General features: G+C 38.8%; 1 protein-coding gene across 1 annotated transcript in view; it reads right to left on the bottom strand.

The window, feature by feature from the left end:
• MALRD1 (MAM and LDL receptor class A domain containing 1) overlaps positions 1–20,539 on the bottom strand; it is a 638,500-nt gene that overhangs the window by 278,603 nt on the left and 339,358 nt on the right. The gene's annotated exons all lie outside the window — the stretch shown is intronic.

Here is a 20,539-nt window from a genome sequence, read left to right as displayed (position 1 = left end):
ATAAAAGGTCTATACTTCTCAAAGGTATCAATGTCAAAAAAGACAAAGAAAGGCTGAGTAATTGTTATAGATTAAAGAAATCTAGAGATACATAAAAACTAAATGTAATGCATGATCCTTGATTGGATCCTGAAAATTTAGTCAATAGAAGCAAAAATAGATATGACAGAAATGATGGAATTTTCAAAGAAGTTAAAGCAGTTATCATAGATGTGCTTAATGTGTTCATCTATGATTCAGGTAAAAAGCAAAAATTACATAAAGGATATTTTTGGGGCAATTGGTAAAGTCTGAATGAGGCCTATAAATTGGATAATAATATTGTATAAATATTAAATTTTCTGATTTAATCATTATACATTTAAGTGACTGTCCTCTATTTTAGAAAACAGACTATGAATTATTTAGAGGTAAAAGGACATGATGATGTCTGCAATTTACTCTGAAATGACTCAGAAGAAAGTAAGTTTATATATAAAACGAATGGGCAAACTGATAATAATCTGTGAATCTGTATGTAGTGTATGTTTGAGTTCTCTGTATAGTTCTTGCAATGTCTCTCTCAACTGGAAACTACTACAAAATTTTTTAAAATATAAAATTTTGAAAGTTAAAAAAGTAAAATCTTCCCACAGCACCCCATCTCACTCAGAGTAAAAACCTCAATCCTTGAAGTGGCCCACACGTACTGTACAGTCTTGCCCCATTCTCTCTCTGGTACCACTGCCCTCCAGCAAAGGACAACAAGGCACACATCTATAGTCGAAAGCAAGTTGGGTTTGTTACTCATTGTAGCGATGGAGAACAAATAGCCTCGGGAACCACAAGGCAGCTCAGTACGAGAGTATTAGAAATGACTTATTATAGAATTAGGGCTTTGGTTAGGTTATGTTGGGGAGGCTCCAAGAGAGTGGAGTTTTGCTCCAGATTGGGTGCTGTCAGGAAGCAGGGATAACTGGGTGCTGTCAGGAAGCAGGTATCTTAATAATTCTTATCTAACAAAGGGAAGACTAGAATAGACTAAAGTTATAATTGGTTAGGAACAGGTTTCATTCATATGAGTAAAGATAGGGGAATGTTTGGTCATTCTTTTTGCTGAAACAATGTCCATGTTTTGTCTGTGTTCAAGCACAGTCACAGAGTGATCTGGTTTTCATCTTGCTCCATCATGGTACCAGAATGGCTTTGTCTGTTGCTGACACTCTGTGAAACTGTTTACATTAAACAGGAGAAACACCAGCTCATAGCAACCCCAAGGCCTAGCTGACAGTTCCAGGCCAGGTCCTGAGTGTCAGGGCCTGCGTTTCCTTTTCTCACTTTGTGATTCTATTTATGTGGCAAGAGAGTTCAGTGGGGCAGCCAAGCCTTCTAGGTGACATGAGGATAGAAAATAAAACCCTTTGGTTACTGTCTTTGCAGTAGGTAAAGCATGGCAGACCAGTTGCTTTGGGAGATGCTGAAACATTTGAAAGGCCTTCCTATTTGTTATTTTTTAAGCCTCTTGATATTTTCCCAGAGTAACTTGCAGCAAAAACTTGAAAATACCAAGTTGCTGTGGGATCTCCTTTAATGTTAGCACGAAGGAGAGAATACGTGGAAAGAAATTCCATAAAATAGATCATGGTAGCCTTAAAGAATTGACAAAACAAAACAAAACAACAGGTAGAGGAATCATGATTTGCATTAAGAAAAAGAGGAAAGCATGGAAGGAAGTCTAAACAGAAAAGAAGCCTCCAGGGTTCAAGGAGAAGGAACTAACGTGACTCCAACTGACTGTGACTGCAGTATTGCTTAGTTTAGAACAGCAGCATTCCATACTTACATGTTTCCTGGGCAATGTTTACTAGCCATAGGCTCAGCCCTCAACTGGGAACAAACTGCCTGTTAGCCAAAATATTGTGCCTGCAGCCTCCATGTTCTTCATTCCAAATAGTAGCAATCCAAATACTCAAAGCACTTTCTAACTGTCTTGATCAGCGTGACAAAATTTATACTAACAAAGTTACCACTCATGTTCATTCAGAAAGATATTTTCAGAAAGAACAGTTTATTTCTCAACTTCTTAATTACTCATTTTTAATACTTTACATCGAAGAAATGTTAGGCTGACATTACATGCTAACATTCACCTAATTCTCTCTATTAGAAGAGCACACAAATAAGAAATACAAAGGAACCTATAAAGATAAATGTTTCTTAATAATTCTGACTTGGAGAAAATTTCTAATGTCTTGGTGGTGAAAAATTTGCATACCTTGAGCTTTGAGTGTATCATATTTAGTAAGGTAAAGTACTGAGTTTAATCATTAAGCATCATCATTTTCTGAAGTCTTAAATTCAACTATCAGAGAAGGGACACGAAGACAGTCCAGTGGATTATTTTTGCTTCAGGAAATGTAAACTATAATAATCCTTTGTTTTCTTTCAGTGTACCTAATAGAGGCTTTGCGTATTTACAGAGAATTATTTTTATGTAAGACATCGCAAATGGAGCTGCTGCCATAAGACAGAGCTAGAGCCCCAAGTATTGACCTAGGGCTAAATCTCAAGACAAAAATCACTTTAGGAAAATTATATTTTGTACTTCTATGCAGTCGAATTTTTCAATCCTTCCTTGAATGCTTTTTGACAATCCAACATTAAATAAAAATCTTCCATATGTTTTCTAGTGTTATATGATTACTATATGATTTCATTTTTTAAAAGATTTTAAACCTTTGATGCACCTGAAATTTACTTTGGCTACAAATGAACAACAAGATTTTTAAAGTGAAAAACAGGAATACATACACAGGCACAACATACACATGTGCCGGTGTATTTATTGAACGTCTCTGGAAAGATACATAAGCAATAAACAATTCCTCTGGAATTAGAAACATAAAGACTGAAGTCAGAAGAAAATAATTTTTTAATCTATGCCCCTTTTTGGTTATACCGTGTGTGTGTGTAATGAAATAAATATTTGTTTTATTTTAAAAAGAAATAGGCTAGAACAAAGGCCTGAACACGCCAGGGCCTTATCCCAGGTTAAAGAAAGGGTTGAAGTAGTAAAGTTATACTATAATTGGGAAATCCAAAGGCTGAAGCTCCTTTGAGGAGTATTAACCTGAAATGAGTGGCAAGAATGTTGACAATTTTCTGGACACCACGGTTTACGGGAAGTGGAACCCTCCACTCCAGATGGCTATGGAAGAAATGTTGAAATGAAGGGAGAACCAAATTTCAGTTTTCTAAAGGAGATATAAGGAATGAAATGCCCTGTGAAAATATCTAAGATCTATACTAAATATAGGGTAGTTTATGAGTTGCAAAAGGTAGAGCAAAAAGGGAAAGTGAGTAGTGATAAAAGAGAACCCGGGAAAAATTCAGTAGTCCCCCTTGATCCCTGTTTCTCCCTCATTTCCCATATTCAATCAGTCACTAACAGTTTCTTGTTTTACCTTCTAAATATCTCTTAAATCATCCACTTCTCTCAAGGGATACTCATCTCTCTCCTTGACTAATGAAATAGCTTCCTAGCTGATTGCTCTGCATCTATTCTGGTCCTCCTGAAATTCATAGCCCACGTTGTAAGTCCAGTGATGTTTTCAAAATGCAAACTGGATCACCATCCTGCTTGAAAGCTTTTCATGGGTACCTATCACAGTTAGGGAAAAGACCAAATATGCTAAGGTGATGGAGAATCAACTCAAAGTCTGTTTGCTCCTCACCTTTCCAGCCTTCTCTCTGATCATGCTCTCCCCCTCAACTCCCCACCACAAACCTACTGGCCTTTTTCCAGCCCCGCCAGCCACAGACACTTTATACATGCTGGACCACCTGCCTCCCGAACTCTCCCTTTGAAAATCTTGCAGATTTCAGCTCAATCTCTACTTCCTGCAGGAAGTCTTGATTGTTCAAATCCCTCTACTATAACCTCTTAACATAACAGGCAGCTCTTCTTCAAAGGACTTTAATAACATCATGTTGTACTTGTCTGCATGGTTATTTGCATTATGACTCTTTCCACCCTAGTCAGTAGGGTCCACAGGGGATAGAAACTGGCATGTATTTCAAAGGACTCACTATACATTTGCTGGCTGAACAAAAAAATGAATGAGTGAGTATGAACGAACTGAATAAAGCAAGGAGGAGGGCATATAGTGAGTGAGTGAGAGCCTCCTAGGAGATGGTTGACTGGAAGATGAGTCGATATTCTGGTTGTTGGACAAGGATGACAGGGATAGGGCTGTGTTTGGATTGATGAACTTTGAGATACCAAGATGGAGGCTATTATACAGAGTCAATCACCTTGGACCTATTTGCTGTGATGAAAATAAACATTTCTGGGTTTTTTTTCCTTTTGTTTTGGAGAGTGACAGTAGCTATTCAGTTTGTTCAAAATATACATTTTTTAATACTTTAAGCAAAGATTTACCTATTATGTCTATAGACGGAATTCATTATAGTCACAATCCCAATTTAATACTACCTTTATGCAATTTGATCCTATAACAAAGCAATTTCCATTTGTAAACACTGCTGACCTGGTTAATAAAAATTCTATGTAATGAAACTGAGACAATTATCTAATTCAAAGGGGAAAATAAAACAGACCATCTAAGCTAAATTCTATTAATAGGAAGCAAAACAAATCCACAGTATTTGTGTGCCTAAATGCTACTCCCATTTGTGCAGTATATTATGTTTAAAATTATGTTTGAATTTGTTTTGGTTTATGTATTTTTGACTTAGTATACATCATTCATAGTGAGTAGAGTGCAAAATCCTTTTAAAACAGGATTAAAATATAGGCTCCCTTTCCTTAAAATATGTATCATCTAACCCGGGTAAAACTAGTTTTCAGTATTTGTGTGTATGTACCTGTGTGCATGTGTATGTGTATATATGCTATGTATGTGTTGCACAATTCACACATATTACATATATACAAGTGTGTATATTTTGTGTATGTACATATGAAAGTATTACATACATGAATATGCACATGTATTAAAATATGGTTAAAATGACTGAAGAGCAATTTTAAAGTGAATGGTAAAATTAATCATAATGATAACTACTATTTATTAATCACCTCCTATATGCTGTGCTTTGTGCTAAGGATTTTATATTATATCTAATATTCATAACAACATTGTAAGAAATGTTATCTCCATTTTCAAATGTGGCAATTAAGGATAAGAAGGCTAAAGTACAATTTCCAATGTTATAAAATAAACCTTGCAATCTATATAACATATACACACATATAGTATGTGTCTGAAAAAATTTCCTAAATTTATTAAAATTTATCACACATGTACAAAACAAAATAATACCATATTAATAACAGGTTGTAATGGCTAATGATCGAATTATCAAATATTTAATTCTGTCTGGCTCTGTGGTAGGTGTTTGCTGTGCATAAATCATGTAATCATCAAAATCACCCCTCTGGTACACTGAACATCTATTACAGTGTTGGACTAGACAATGTATCTCATATTATCAAATACCTAATCTGATTAACCCACTCCAATCCAATTTGCTCCAGGGAAAGGCTAAAAGCCCTAATCTCAGATGTCCACTTGAGCCGTAAAGTTTGGTTGCTGTGTCACCAATGACTCTCAAGAGCCTAATGGGAATAGTATGACTGTTCCATTCCTTTGTGTGGGGATGATAAGAGAGAGAATATCCAAAGCCCCTTGTTTAACACTGAATGGGCAGCAACAATCATCAACATGGGAGCCCTGAGTGCACTGCTTCCAGATTTGTTGGAGAATCTTCCAACAAAATGCAAGAATAAACAAATCAAGGAGCTAAAATGGTTAGGATCACTAAATATTTCATCCGGCCAATGCCAGCCTCTTGTATTGAGGGCAAGTCATTTTGTCTATTACTTTAAAGCCTGATGAGCTGATACACATGACAAAGAATGAATAAACAGAACCTCAGAGGTTGCTATAGGTACATTCTATTAGTATTTTAATATTTTATTTCTTTTCAGTAAGAACTGAAGTGGCCAAACGGGTAAACTGATGGAATCGGAAGATAAAGAGAAACTAGTACAATGAATCTAGTTACAAGCTTACAACACAAAAATCATCCTGCAGAGTTATAATAATTGGGCTACAAGAGTAGCACTCTGAGAGTATTACAAAAGGGAGGCATAAGGAATTATAAAAAATCAGTATCTGTAAGATTAAAGTCACACTATTTGCTTAGGAGAACCACAGCATTCCCTGACACAAGGTTGTAAAGAAATTTCTCTCACGGGTCTTCAGTATTGTCAAGTATATACATATTAAGAAAATAAAAAAGAAGAAGAAGAAGTAAGCTAAAGCTAAGGAGCTAAGGGAATTAATCTTTATAACAAGCTTTCACTAAGACCAAAAGTATCACAAGAGTCTTCATGCCATTGTTTCATTTATTCCTTTATACAATAAAGAATTAACAGTCACCTCCTTTGTGCCAGGCACACTGCTTTGGCACACGGAGCACAGCAGTAGGGAAGACAGTGTTTGTCCTCATGGTGTTTCTCCTCCACTGGAGAAGAAAGACAATGACGGAACACACATATAGAGAGAATGATAGTAAGTGGAGTGTGGGTGGAAGAGGGGGTGGTCCTTTGTAGTCATCTTTAAAGAAATAATACTTAACTAGAGAACCTGAATAGAATGAAGGAGAAAGCCATGCATGTTGGCTGAGGGAATCACAAGTTCAAGGTCCTATGGTGGGAAAGAGCTTAGAGTCATGGAGGGTCGTCAAGAAGGCCATATGGCTAGATCCTAATGAGCGCGGTTCTGAGCTGTGGGAGGGGATTTAGAGGGGGCCAGGAGGAGGGCTCTATGTTCACAGTAAGGACCTTGGCTTTACTCTGAGATGGGAAGCCATTGGCAGCTTTTGCCTATAATTAATACCACCCAGAAACAAATATTAAAAAAAAAAAATCCTTGGGCTTCCCTGGTGGCGCAGTGGTTGAGAATCTGCCTGCCAATGCAGGGGACACGGGTTCGAGCCCTGGTCTGGGAAGATCCCACATGCCGCGGAGCAACTGGGCCCGTGCGCCACAACTACTGAGCCTGCGCGTCTGGAGCCTGTGCTCCGCAACAAGAGAGGCCACGATAATGAGACGCCCGCGCACCGCGATGAAGAGTGGCCCCCGCTTGCCACAACTAGAGAAAGCCCTCGCACAGAAACGAAGACCCAACACACCCATAAATAATAAATAAATTTAAAAAAAAAAAGTAGAGGAATTTAAAAACAAAAAAAAACTCCTAAAGAAACTCAACATTAAAAAAAAAAAAAAAAATCCTTGACTGGCACATGGAAAGAGTAGCATGAATACCTAAAAGGAGACCCACTAGGAGGCTATTATAGTTAGGGATGAAGTAGGTTCAGGCTAGCAGGAATAAGAGTATTAAATAAGCAGCGCCTGGAACATAATGAGTAATCAACACATGTGAGTTGTTATCATTGGCATTAGAAGGGTAACAGGGTTGATGGGGAAAACTGGCTGAAATCGGGAAATATTTTAAAGACAGAGACACAGAAATTTCTGATAGATTAAAGGTGGATAACCAGCATGGGAGAGGTCAAGAACTGCTTTTAGGTTTTTGGTATGAAAATCTGGCTGAATGATTTAAGCATTTATTCACGTGCGGGTTTTGAGTAAAATCTGAGGCAGAATAAACTCCTATTCCATTATTATTTGCAGAAAAAGAGAAATTAATATCATACTAGACAATAACATAAATACCTTATTTTTATAGAACATTAACACATATTATCTTATATTACCCTCATCTCAAGTCCCAGGGAGATTAGAGACCAGGATTCCTTTGTATAGATGAGAAAATTGAGGTTGAGGGAGGTGTAAATGGCTTCAAACACTATAAATCCACCAAGACATATTATTACGGCATAGCACACACTGGCAAATATTGACTATCTGCTGTTTTCAAGTGTTCTCTCTGGAGAACGATAATGCTGAATCTTCCTTGAAATTTACTGACAAGTAACCATATATATGATATATGATGTATTTAAAAAGAGAAGGGGGGGCTTCCCTGGTGGCGCAGTGGTTGAGCATCTGCCTGCCAGTGCAGGGGACACGGGTTCAGGCCCTGGTCTGGGAAGATCCCACATGCCACGGAGCGACTAAGCCCGTGAGCCACAACTACTGAGCCTGCGTGTCTGGAGCCTGTGCTCCGCAACAAGAGAGGCCGCGACAGTGAGAGGCCCGCGCACCGCGATGAAGAGTGGCCCCCACTTGCCGCAACTGGAGAAAGCCCTCACACAGAAACGAAGACCCAACACAGCCATAAATAAATAAATAAATAAATAAATAAATAAATAAATAAATAAATAATTTAAAAAAAAAAAGAGAAGGGGGAAGAGTCATACATTGTGTGGGATAGGTTGAGAGATGGAATGAAGGCTGAAACAATTTAAGTAATGAAGCTAATCAAAGGTAAACAAATAATTTCCTCCTGAAGTTTTTGAAAAATACAAGAAAAAACTTAAGTAACAAAGAATCAATGGAAAAAAAAATCTAGATTTTTTTCAGGTTGTCTGCTGCATAATCGAGAGGCCAAAAAATTTTGATGACTATATGTAAATGCCAGATAGTTTTAGGACTATGAATTCCAGTTTTGGTGAGAGAAGGCTAATTGCTAATAGTTAACTAAGCATAGCAGCTAAAGTCACCACATTAAGGTCAATTCACAGGCCTTAGTGATTCCAAGTCTGGTCTTAATCACTTCCTTTAACTTTCCTGTACAAAATTTGCCATTACTAAAATTGTTGTTAAAACTGACTTCATTTACAAGGCTGTTTTGAAATATAAATAAATGATTGTAAGATGTTTTGGAAAAAATGGATCACTACTTACATAACTATATAAAACCAAATTTAGGTGAACACATGCTTTGATTAAAAAAATGAAAACACCGTTTAATAGGCATCACTTTCATTATCATAACTAAAATTAACTGAATGCCAACCAAAGCTGGACATTTTATACATATTATCCCTAATTCTCACAACATTGGAAAATAAATATTATCTTGATTTTACACCAATATTAATTAACTTGTGCAAATTCACATTATTGGTATGTGGCAGAGCTGGGATTTAGACCCAGATGGCTCTAACACTGAGGTGTGTGTTCTTTTTCATTATAGCTCATTACATAAAATCCTAAGCCAAACAGAAAAACTAACAAATAACAAGAAGCAAAAGACGACATCTCTGTCCTAATAGAGTTTATAAATAACAACAATGTACACAGTTAAACTAAAGGTTCACTGAGAATACAAATCAGTATATGATGGGAGAACTGAATGGCATAAGTGAATTCTATGAAAGATCAGTGACACCAGGAGACGTAGCACTGGGGTCACCAGCGATGGCTCCACAGAGGAGTGCGGTACTTAACAACCTTAAAAAGAAGAGTAGGATTCATGGAAGAAACAGAGAGAGCAGAAAATGCCTTTCCAGCAATCAGCAAGTGCTATGAATAATGAGAATTATGATTCACAGCATGCTTGTGGATAAGAATTAAATCAACCTTGTTTGAGATCCAAACTAATATTTTTGTAGCATTTATAATTTACAGAGCACTTTCATATGTGTGTGTACCTGTAGAAGTGTATGTGCACGTACATGCATGTACACATGTGTATGACGGTACTTATTCTGCATCAAACCTTAAGAGCAATCATGTGGAGAGTGAACTAGTCAATACTGGAGCCAGAACTCAAAATCTGTGTCCTCTCACTCCAAAATTCATGTATGGAATTAGTAGAGATATGATCATATAGGATTCTCAGCTGTCTGCTTGGTGGTCAAAACATTTCCTCACTCCTCTTCTTTAATGGGATTTAGTCTAAACTCCTGTGCACATCATTCAAAGACATTCACATGCCAGTCCCAGCCCATCTTCTAGCATCATTATTTCAAATCCTCACTATACCATCACCTTTTCATTCAACCAGATATCTGTCCATTCCTCTAAACACACATGGACCTTTATGTCCCTGAGTCCTTGATCATGTTCTTCCTAGTTTTAAGTATATATTCCTCTCTCTATTAAAAGGCTACTATTCCATTAGATCAAACTAATCCCACTTTACCAGATCCCTCATTCTTTTTTTTTTTTTTTTTTGGTCTTAACGAATTACTTTATTACTTTATTTATTTAACATCTTTATTGGAGTATAATTGCTTTACAATGGTGTGTTAGTTTCTGCTTTATAACAAAGTGAATCAGTTATACATATACATATGTTCGCATATCTCTTCCTTCTTGCATCTCCCTCCCTCCCTCCCACCCTCCCTATCCCACCCTTCTAGGTGGTCACAAAGCTGGTCTCCCTGTGCTATGCGGTTGATCCCTCATTCTTTAGGAAGAAAATATAAAGAAAGAACCTGGGTGTGGTAGTCTGAACAATGACTCATCATAATGTTCCTGCCCAAATCTCTAGTACCTGTGAATATGTTACTTTGTGTGTGGGGGGTAGGGGTGGGGGGAAGATGTGATTTTGGCAAATGTGATTAAAGGTAAGGATCTTGGGATGGGAATATTATCCTGGATTGTCCAGGTGGGCCTGATCAGATCACATAAGTCCTTAAAAGCAAAAGAGGAAGGCAGAAGAGTGAAGTACAAAAACTGAAGAAGAGGCAGAAAAGAGTCAAATTATGAGAGAGACTTGACCCACTATTACCAGCTTTGAAGATGCAGCAAGAGGGCCACCAGCCAAGGAATGTGGGTGGTCTCTAAAAGCTGGGTATGACCTGCAGCTGATAGCCAGCTAGGAAATGGGGACCTCAGCCCTCCAACCACAAGGAACTGAATTCCACCAAAGACCTGAATGAGCAAAGAGGCAGATTCTCTCCTAGAGCCTCTGGCAGGAGTACATCCCTAAAGACACTGTGACTTTTCACTCAGTGGGACCCATGCCAGACTTCTGACCTAAAGAGCTTTAAGATAATAAATTTGTTTTCTTTTAAAGCTACTAAACTTGTGGTATTTTGTTATGGCAACCATATAAAACTAATACAGTGGGACATGGATGTTGTAATTAGGCAAATATGAGTCTGAATCTCACTTTTATTCATACGCTTTTGGGTAAGTCATGTTTTCATTGAGTTATATCATTTGTAAAAGGAAGATAATCTTACACACACAAAAAAATGCATCTAAAATGCCAAACAGTGCCCTGGTACACCTTACATGGCAGACTATCAACAAATGATGGCTGTTATCATTATTACTATTACTTTATTATTTATTTATTTTGGGGTGACTCTTATAACACTGATGTTTATCATAATACTATAGCACACAGTAGGATTTTTAAAAGTCATTATTCATTTACAAGGATGCCTCTTCTACTAAACCCTAAGCTCCTTAGAGAAGAGCAAGAGGCTTATGATATTTATCTTTGCATCACTAGAGCCTAGAACACTTTCATATATACACTGGCCACTCAATAAACATATGTTGAATATAACCAAAGTGGAATACCCATCTAAGAAGTCTGAACTTTAACTTTTAGCATAGGAAAGCTATTCAGTAATTCTAAGCAGAGTGATGTGGTCAGAGTATTGCTCTAGAAAGTTTAATCTTTTTAAACTGACTGATGAATTGAAATTGGCAGTGATTGGAGGCAGTGAGACTAGTTAGGTTTCAATTAGTTAGTCTCTTTCATTTGATACTTAACATATTAGGAAGCTGATGCAGAGAGGTGAAGGGACTTACTTAAGGCTCTATTTTTAACTCTGAGCTGACAAAGGGCTAAAACTCATTAAAAAAAATTCAAGTCCAATATTCTTCCCACTATATAGCATTGCTACTTGTGGTTCAGAGTCTGATGGTGAACTTTAATGCAGAATCCTAAAAAGCACCTGCCAGACAGTACCCACTTTTCAAAGTATAATGGGAAATTAACCAGGGACAACCTCCCCTGGTCCAGCTTAATTTCCAAGGAAGCACCAATTCAGAGGACTGAAACTGGACATAAAATCATGTAAAGCTATTCCTGTGAGTATATGCCTACAGTAGTTTCAGGTTACATTAGGTCTCATAAGACTAATAATATTAAGAATAATGAAGAACCAAGTATAATAATAATTACTGGAGGCAGAATTATAAATAGAGATCATTTAGCCTAATAGGATTCTTTGAATCAAAGGGAACTGCTGTGGGCCTTAGGATGGTTTTTAGAACAACCAAACCAGGATGCAAATAAACTAGATTATATGTTTCAAATACACTGAGGCAAAATATAAAATAAAAATATTCTTTAAAAATTTTAAGATTAAGTTTAAATTCAGCTATAATAAATGATAAATTCTTTTAAAATATATATCTTGAATTGGGGTCCAATTCACGTTGGACCTGGCAGGAAATGTACAATTTAAGCTATGATCCCTACCTTCTATGAGCTTAAAGTCTTCCTAGTAGAATAAGACATTCATACACGAAACATAAAATAACCAATAAAGACTTGTTTGCCTATATCTGGTCCAAGGCAAGAGTCTTTTAGAGTAGTTATTGGGGCTGGATGGCTGCTGCCACCCAGTGGACATTATCAGCTTTCAGGTTGGCCAAGCCATTGATAAACCAAGTCCACGCATCCGTGAGAAATTCCTGGAAGGACTACCAGGGTGCCAAGGTAGTCAAGGCTTCCTCTGTTATTGATCGAGGGGGAGCTAAAGGTTCTAAAGATGTGCCTGTGACATTTTTACCTAAGGAAGACACAACTGCAGAACCAGATGGGGGTGTCTCTTGAGTATACCATCTCCATCTCATAAGAGAAGACGGTTGAAACTTTCCAACTCCATGGTTAGCACCTGAATGGCCCCCCCACGCCGGTATGGGAATATTTGGACACAGTGTTTCCTGGAAATCCTCTGAAAGGTACTTGGTCTCCAGAAGTTCCCATCAGCAGCCCGGTGTCTATTTCTTGAATGAATGTACTGGGTAGACCTACAGAGAGGCACTGAGTCCAGTACCTAAAGGGAACCTCCAGGCAGAAGCTGCCTCCAATTGCCAGAGGCTGAAATCAGTTCAGTTATCAGTAACAGACACCTGTAGTTCAGAGGGGACCCTGGGGAATTTAGGTCCCAAGAGGAATGATGCTGGGACAGCCTCTTGCACTGTTTCTAGCACTGTGTGCTGCTCAAGACCCCAGCTAAAAAGTTGGCACATTTTCTGGTCAACTTGTACAAAAACCTTAGATGAGGCAAACATTGTTTCTAATACCCAAACAGTCGATTTGGTGCTGGACTTCCTTTTTGCTGGTAGAGGGGACACAGGGCAAGTACATTTATTCTTTCTCATCTTAGGGATCAGTCTCTGAGCCTCAGCTTATATTGTTTCCTCAGAATTTGACCTGTATGTCAAGAATTGTGAAGGGTCTGAGATTTCACCTGAATTGCAAGCTAATAAGTTAGCCTGTCCTTGTTTTAATGGATGCTACTTATTAGAAAACAGAAGACTCCTGGATCAGAGATGGACAGTTTATCATTCACAGTAACAGAAGTAGCCAGAGTACCATCACTTTTGCATGTGTTAGTTCTCTGAATCTCAATTTCCACAGGATGAAGTGAAGAAGAATATACAGCACCTGCACAAGTAAAGGGCTGCATTACAAGAGAGGAATTCTGAGCATAAACAACCTGAATCTTGATAATGGGCAGTAAGCACGCCTGCCCTTTGCTTCAGAAAGAGAAACTCGACATTCCAAGGCTCTTAGCAAACCTGAACTTTGCTTTGCGGGGAGACAATGCTTGTATCTTCCAAGGCTGTTTATTATACAAACATCCATATAAAGATGGTTCAAAACAAAGAACAGAAATGTGCAGAAATGCAAGACATCCATGGAAAATTGTCTCCCAACTTTGGGTGATTGGTCCCTAATATTTCACCAGTACTAATGAGTCATTTCTGGGGTCTCATGTGAGTTAGTATCCACTCTAAAGCCATTGTCATTTATTCTTTTTGAGGCCTATCATCATTGTATCATCTATATAATAGAGCCAATTAACCTGTAAGGGAGAGAGCTGTTTGTCCTATGTCTTGGTCCATCCACGGGTGAATTCAAATACTCTTGTTGCTTGCCTGCTTCACTTAAAATAAAATAGGTGAATTCAAACTCTGTTAGCATGTTAATTATGTTTTGGAGGCCTAACCAGGTGATGTCAAATTGATCTTGATCTGGTACCAAAGGGATCAAGACAAAGGCATGAGCAATGGCCCTGGTGGCATAACAGATACTGTCAGTTGTACATTTGCTTCAGTTATAGTCACAATGTCTGAAAAGCTAGGGCTACCTTAGCCACACTAAATTGAACTGGTAACAGTCAACAGTACACTTTTAACTGGGCATGCAGGGTTGATATTTAGAGATATTGCATCTTTCAGCAAGGGAGCTCTGCTGTCTTGAAGTCATTAATGAAAGCTGTGGTCTCCTTTTCTCTCCCTGGAATGCTGTATTGTTTTCAATATAACATGGGAAGCCTATCTGGTGGTCTGTTAGGCACTGGTCCCAATACTGCCTCCCAACAAGAGATGCTCTTTGCAGTCAGCTAAGCCCCACCTGGACTTGATGAGCACTCACGGGATAAACAGGTAAAACATCAGTGCCGATTATACTTTCAGAGGCATCCATGGTGGAAGACAGCAAGTGTCTGAATCATCTTCTCCAAATGGTTGCAGTTACTTCCTTTCCTGATTCTATTTCATTTCCAAAGCCAGCCAAATTGATGCCTGGCTCTCACCTTTCAAGAGAACATGATATTCAAATAACATAAATGTTTGTATCCATCACTTTCTGCCTGTACCCTGTCGTACCTTCACTGGGATGTAGGGTCTTCTGTTTCACCTGGAGATGGGAAACCTGAGGACCACCCTTGATCACCCTTTTCCTTGAAAGCTGTCAAATCAGGCTATTGGGACCTAGGGTCAGATAGTGGAGGAGCTAACGGAGTAATTTGTTCTAAGGGCCACAACCTTGCCTTAGTTTCTCCAGTATAGGAAGATTCATCTCTATGGAAGAGTTTGGTCCTATAGAGGCACCTTCTGTTTCAACCAGTTGCACAATTGCCTGATTGGCTTGGATTACAGACTTTGCTGGCTTAGGGGACAGTCTATCTTGATTCTGGGCATCTTTTTGCTCAAAATATAACCAAGCAGGATCCTATGGGGCCTTCTGTGACAGACCCCTTCCTCCATGTCCTCTGCCTGCTTCTTGTTTGTAGAAAGCTGTAATCACAAAAGCCTGGTTCAAGAATTAATGATTGAAAGGATGTGAACATGTAGTGACAAAAGTAGCAGTTGGGCCAGGAGAACTGGTAAGAATTTAAACAGTAAATCAGCCATACGGCAGTCACAGAATCTTTAGCTCCTCCCTGAAGTACCCAAATGACAGTATCTGATGCACATTTCCTGTGTTGTTTTACAGATGCTAAAACCCTCAGCAAACAGAAGTTAACTGCTTGATGACCATGAGCACATAGACGTTAGACCTACTGAAGCCTGAGGGTTGATAATGTTGACTCCTGTGTCACTGTCCTATTACCTCACCATCAACAAATCAGAAAATTGTGTACAAGCTGATCACATACCTTGCGACTCCATTCTCTCACCTTGCCATTAAAATTGCTTCTCTGAAACCCATCCAGGAGTTCGGGTCTTTTGAGCATGAGCTGCTCTGCTCTCCTTGCTTGGCCCTGCAATAAAACTTCCTCGGCTCTAAAATCTGACATTTTGGTGTGTTTGGCCTCACTGTATGGTGGGCACACGAACGTAAGTTCGACAACAAAAATGATCACAGCCTCCTACATAGGGTCTCCTGGTACCTACGACAAATTTAGTGGAGTCCTTCACATTGGGGAGTAGGGTGGTTGGAGCAGATCTTAAAATTTATCAATTATTCTCTGTGTGAGGGACTCATGATCAGGGCTGTCATTCTATCAAATTATGTAGCCAGAATGAAGCAGCTTTGACTAACATCCTCCACGGGATTGTATAAAATTTTATTGGCCTTGGAGAAGTATCCCTGTGTTAGTTATAATATAGTCATAGAAAGAGAAATCCAAAGTAGCAAGCTATGTTGTGGGGCGGATTCTGTCCCCAACTGTATCATTGTGGCTTGCAGCATGAGGTCATATATGAGATGACCCAGGTGCTGCCATTCACCCTCTAAGAACATAACCTTTCTCAGCTTCTCAGAGAGGCACCAGCCAAGGCTCAAACAGCTCTGCAGTCTATTGTCTAAAGTGGTCCTGGATTTCCCTTCCTTTTCTCTAATTATAGGTCAGCATCTCAGTACTACACAGGCACCCTGACATCCAGTGATGGCTCTACACGTGCTACCTCGGAGGCACCTAAGACCTAGGGCTCAACTCTTTTTGAAACAAGCAGCAAACAAGCCAGTTCCTCTCCCCCATGGAGGAACCAGTCATACGATATATAGTCACTCTCTGGTCACTTGACCTACTTAATTGCTTCTGTGACTAGCTACAGAGACTGCTCAACATCAAGGCAGAGTTGGCACACTGAACAAGGACATGAGTAGCGCTGATGGTAGACTTTCTCTCCCAATGATAGATGAAAACTAAGGAGTAGTTGTTGAATTATTTGCAGAAGCAATGGCAAAATGGAGTCAACTATTATCACATGATGCATGCTATGCTAAACTCTACTTTTCTGGATTTTAATACAATATATTGTAATAAAGTTGATAAACTTTGAGATGGCAAAGTAAAGCCAATACAAATACACATCTATAAACTTGAAAAAAGTCCTAATTTTTTAGTTGATTTAAGGGACTGCTTTTTAGTAAAGGATACAAAGTTAACACAAACATTGGTATAAGAATATATGAATTTGTTCCTTTGCCCAAGGGGATAACCAATCACTGCATATGTGAAATGTGCTTATCTGACCCCCTCCTCCCTAAAGCCCAACCCCAACTCCTTTCCTGACACTAAGAAACAGGAAATATAAACAAAACCCAGAAAGGAACCTCCTTTGTCCCTTTCTCACATTTACTTCATAAGACAACAACTTAAACCTACTCATCACCTGAGCCTCTTGTTCCTATTACCTTAAGCAATACCCACCATGCTTCATGACTACAAAGGTATCAGTGAAAAAAAAACCATCTGATACACAATCAAAATGGGGACTGAGTAAATACAAAATATTTTTGATGTATCATTTAAAACTAACATTCCATTTCTAGGATTGTATATGAGGAATTTGATAGCAATTACAGCTCACATGTGTCTTGCATGTTGTAGGCACTCTAAATACATAAGTTGAACTGCAATCTGGTCCTAAGAATATTCACAATTTTGATGAGAATTGCTTGTTGGTCTTGGAGTAGTCAGAATACACATAGAAAATGAATAAGATGAAACACAATGAATACTAGTCAAACTATCACAAAATATTTTAAGTAGTGCAGTAGATACATAGAAAACCACTTGGAGAGCTATGATTTTCATTCAATTAGCAAAGACAGCTGGGGAAATATTATGATTTATTTTGATGTTCTTTCAATGCAATTTCCCAAGTGGGTAAGGGTCATGCTTCCAGTTTTACTATCCATATCAAGCATGTATTATTTAAAGAGAGGATAAGAGGGAAGGATGGAAGAGGGGAAAGGCGAGAAAAGGGAAGAGGGGGGATGAGTTTATTTAAAAAAACATACAAACTTATTATTCTTAGCTCTTTATTGCTGAAATAAATGATATTAACAACCGAGAGTAACAGTGACATGGTACACAACCACATCCTCATCAATTGTAGTCTTCCTTATTTCTGTGACTCTTGCAGTTAACGCTTTGGTGTTTGGTGTGTTTTATGGTTCCTAGCTCTCCAGGCACATGAGGCTTAATTCTATTTCCTGTTATATACTCACTAAATATTTCTCCTCTATAAACATGCCCACCATTTAAGGGTTCTTTTAGAGAAGGAAATGAATGGCAGCATAACCTCAAGCAGGTATTTATCTGGTAGCCTTATACGCTGGTTTTAGTATATAAGACCAACTCCTCTGTGGCTAGTTTGTAAAAAAAAGAGCTCTTGAGTATTCTCCATGGTACATAAAGTCAGAGTGGAGCAATTCATTTACTTCTTATTCCTTTAGTGTTACTGGTCTCTGGGCTGTGCACTCGCTTGACAGGACAGCAAAGGAAAGTGTTCTTACTCCCAACAACAGATTGTACAAAGGACTCAGGAAACATTTTTAGAAGAGATTGGAATTAGGAGAATTTAGGTAAAATGGACACATTTAAAACTGATTGAGAGATGCATTGGAGTGGCACCTATTGAAATCATTTTGATAGGCAGTATTTTCATTTCAATTCAGTTCAAAATGTTTTTGAGTTTCTCTTGTGATGTCTTCATTGAAAACTGATTTATTTAGAAGAGTATGACAATTTTGTGTATTTGGAATATTCCAGATATGACAATATTAATGCCTAATTAAGTTCCATTGTGTTTACAGAACATGCCCTGTATGATTTCCATTCATTTAAATTTACTGCGACTAGATTTAGGGTTCAACATCTTGCCGAATGTTCCATGCGCACTTGAAATCAGTGTTTCTTCTACAATTGCATGTAAGCTTTCTATTCTCATGTTACAGATTTCCACAAATTTGGCAGCTTACACAACACACATTTAGCTCAAAGTTCTGGTTGTTAGAAGTCTGGACAGGCTATACTGGGTTCTCTGCTTAAGGTCACACAAGGCTGAAGTCAAGGTGTTTGTTGGGCTGGGCTCTTATCTGAAGACTTTGGGAAAAATATTCTTGGAAGGTTATTCAGGTTATTGGCAGAGTCCAGTTACTTGAAACCATAGGTGTGAGATCCCAGTTTTCTTGCTGGTTGTCACCCAGGGACTGCTGTTCCGCTTCTACAAGCGACCTGCACTTCATTCTCAAAATCAACAATAACTTCTACCTACCACCCAGCGAAAATGCTCTGCTTTTAAAGGGCTCACTTGAGTCAAGCTCAGAGGGATAAACTGACTGGAGACTTTCATCACACAGGTAAAACACCTGGATTAGTGTTTGACTGAACAAACATGGAACAGGAATCTTGGTGGGGATGGAAGGGCACCATTACAATTCTTCCAGCCACACACTGGGTGAAGGGTCCCATAACTGTGAATTATGACAAAATGGTTGATAATGTTTTATAAGTCTTCAATGTCTTTACTGATTTATATCTCTTGTTCTTTCAATTACTGAGAACAGAACACTAAAATTTCCTAGTACAATTGTAATTTTTCCATTTCTCCTTTCAGTTCTCTCAGTTTTCCATGTATTTTGAAATTTTGCCATTGAGTGCATACTCTTTTAGGAATGTATCCTTTTCTTATTAGCTGATCCTTTTGTGGTTATAAAATTTCCCTTTTTACAGCTGGTAATATTTCTTGTTTGGAAATATATTTTGTGTGAAATTATTACAGCCACTCCAGCTTTCTTATTAGTAGTATTTTCATGCTATATCCTTTTCTATCCCTTTTTGAAATTTAAATATTTTCTACCATTTAAAAAAAAATTATTTGCTTATTTATTTATTTTTATTTTTGGCTGCATTGGGTCTTCGTTGCTGCATGCAGGCTTTCTCTAGTTGCGGCGAGCGGGGGCTACTCTTCGTTGCGGTGTGCAGGCTTCTCACTGTGGTGGCTTCTCTTGTTGCAGAGCACAGGCTCTGGGCGCACTCGGGCTCAGTAGTTGTGGCTCGCGGGCTCTAGAACGCAGGCTCAGTAGTTGTGGTGCACGGGCTTAAGTTGCTCCACTGCATGTGGGATCTTCCCGGACCAGGGCTCGAACCCGTGTCCCCTGCAATGGCAGGCGGATTCTTAACCACTGCACCACCAAGGAAGCCCTGTTTCTTTGTTTTTAAAGTGAGTTTCTTGTAGCAGCATGTAGCTGGATCTTGCTTTTTAACCCAATACCTGCTTTTTGATTGTTTAGGGTATTTAAAATAATTGACGATTGTACTTAAATCTCCCTTATTGGACTTCCCTGGTGGCGCAGTGGTTAAGAATCCGCCTGCCAATGCAGGGGACACGGGTTCGAGCCCTGGTCTGGGAAGATCCCACATGCCGCAGAGCAACTAAGCCCGTGCACCACAACTACTGAGCCTGCGCTCTAGAGCCCGTGAGCCACAACTACTGAGCCCACGTGCCACAACTACTGAGCACGTGCCACAACTACTGAGCCCATGTGCTACAGCTACTGAAGCCTGGGCACCTAGAGCCCGAGCTCCGCAACAAGAGAAGCCACTGCGATGAGAAGCCTGTGCGCCACAACAAAGAGTAGCCCCCGCTCGCTGCAACTAGAGAAAGCCCACGTGCAGAAACAAAGACCCAGCACAACCAAAAATAAATAAATTAATTAATTTTTTAAAAAAATCTCCCTTATTATTAATTGTTTTCTATTTGCCCCATGGAGTCTTTCTTGCCTGTCTTTCTCACACTTTCCTTAGCTTCTATTTTGTATTTTTTTTATTACACAAGCATTAT

The sequence above is a fragment of the Balaenoptera borealis genome (assembly GCF_965194805.1).
Source record: "Balaenoptera borealis genome assembly, chromosome: 3".
Classification (NCBI taxonomy): Eukaryota; Metazoa; Chordata; class Mammalia; order Artiodactyla; family Balaenopteridae; genus Balaenoptera; species Balaenoptera borealis.
This window is presented reverse-complemented; position numbering and strand designations above follow the sequence as displayed.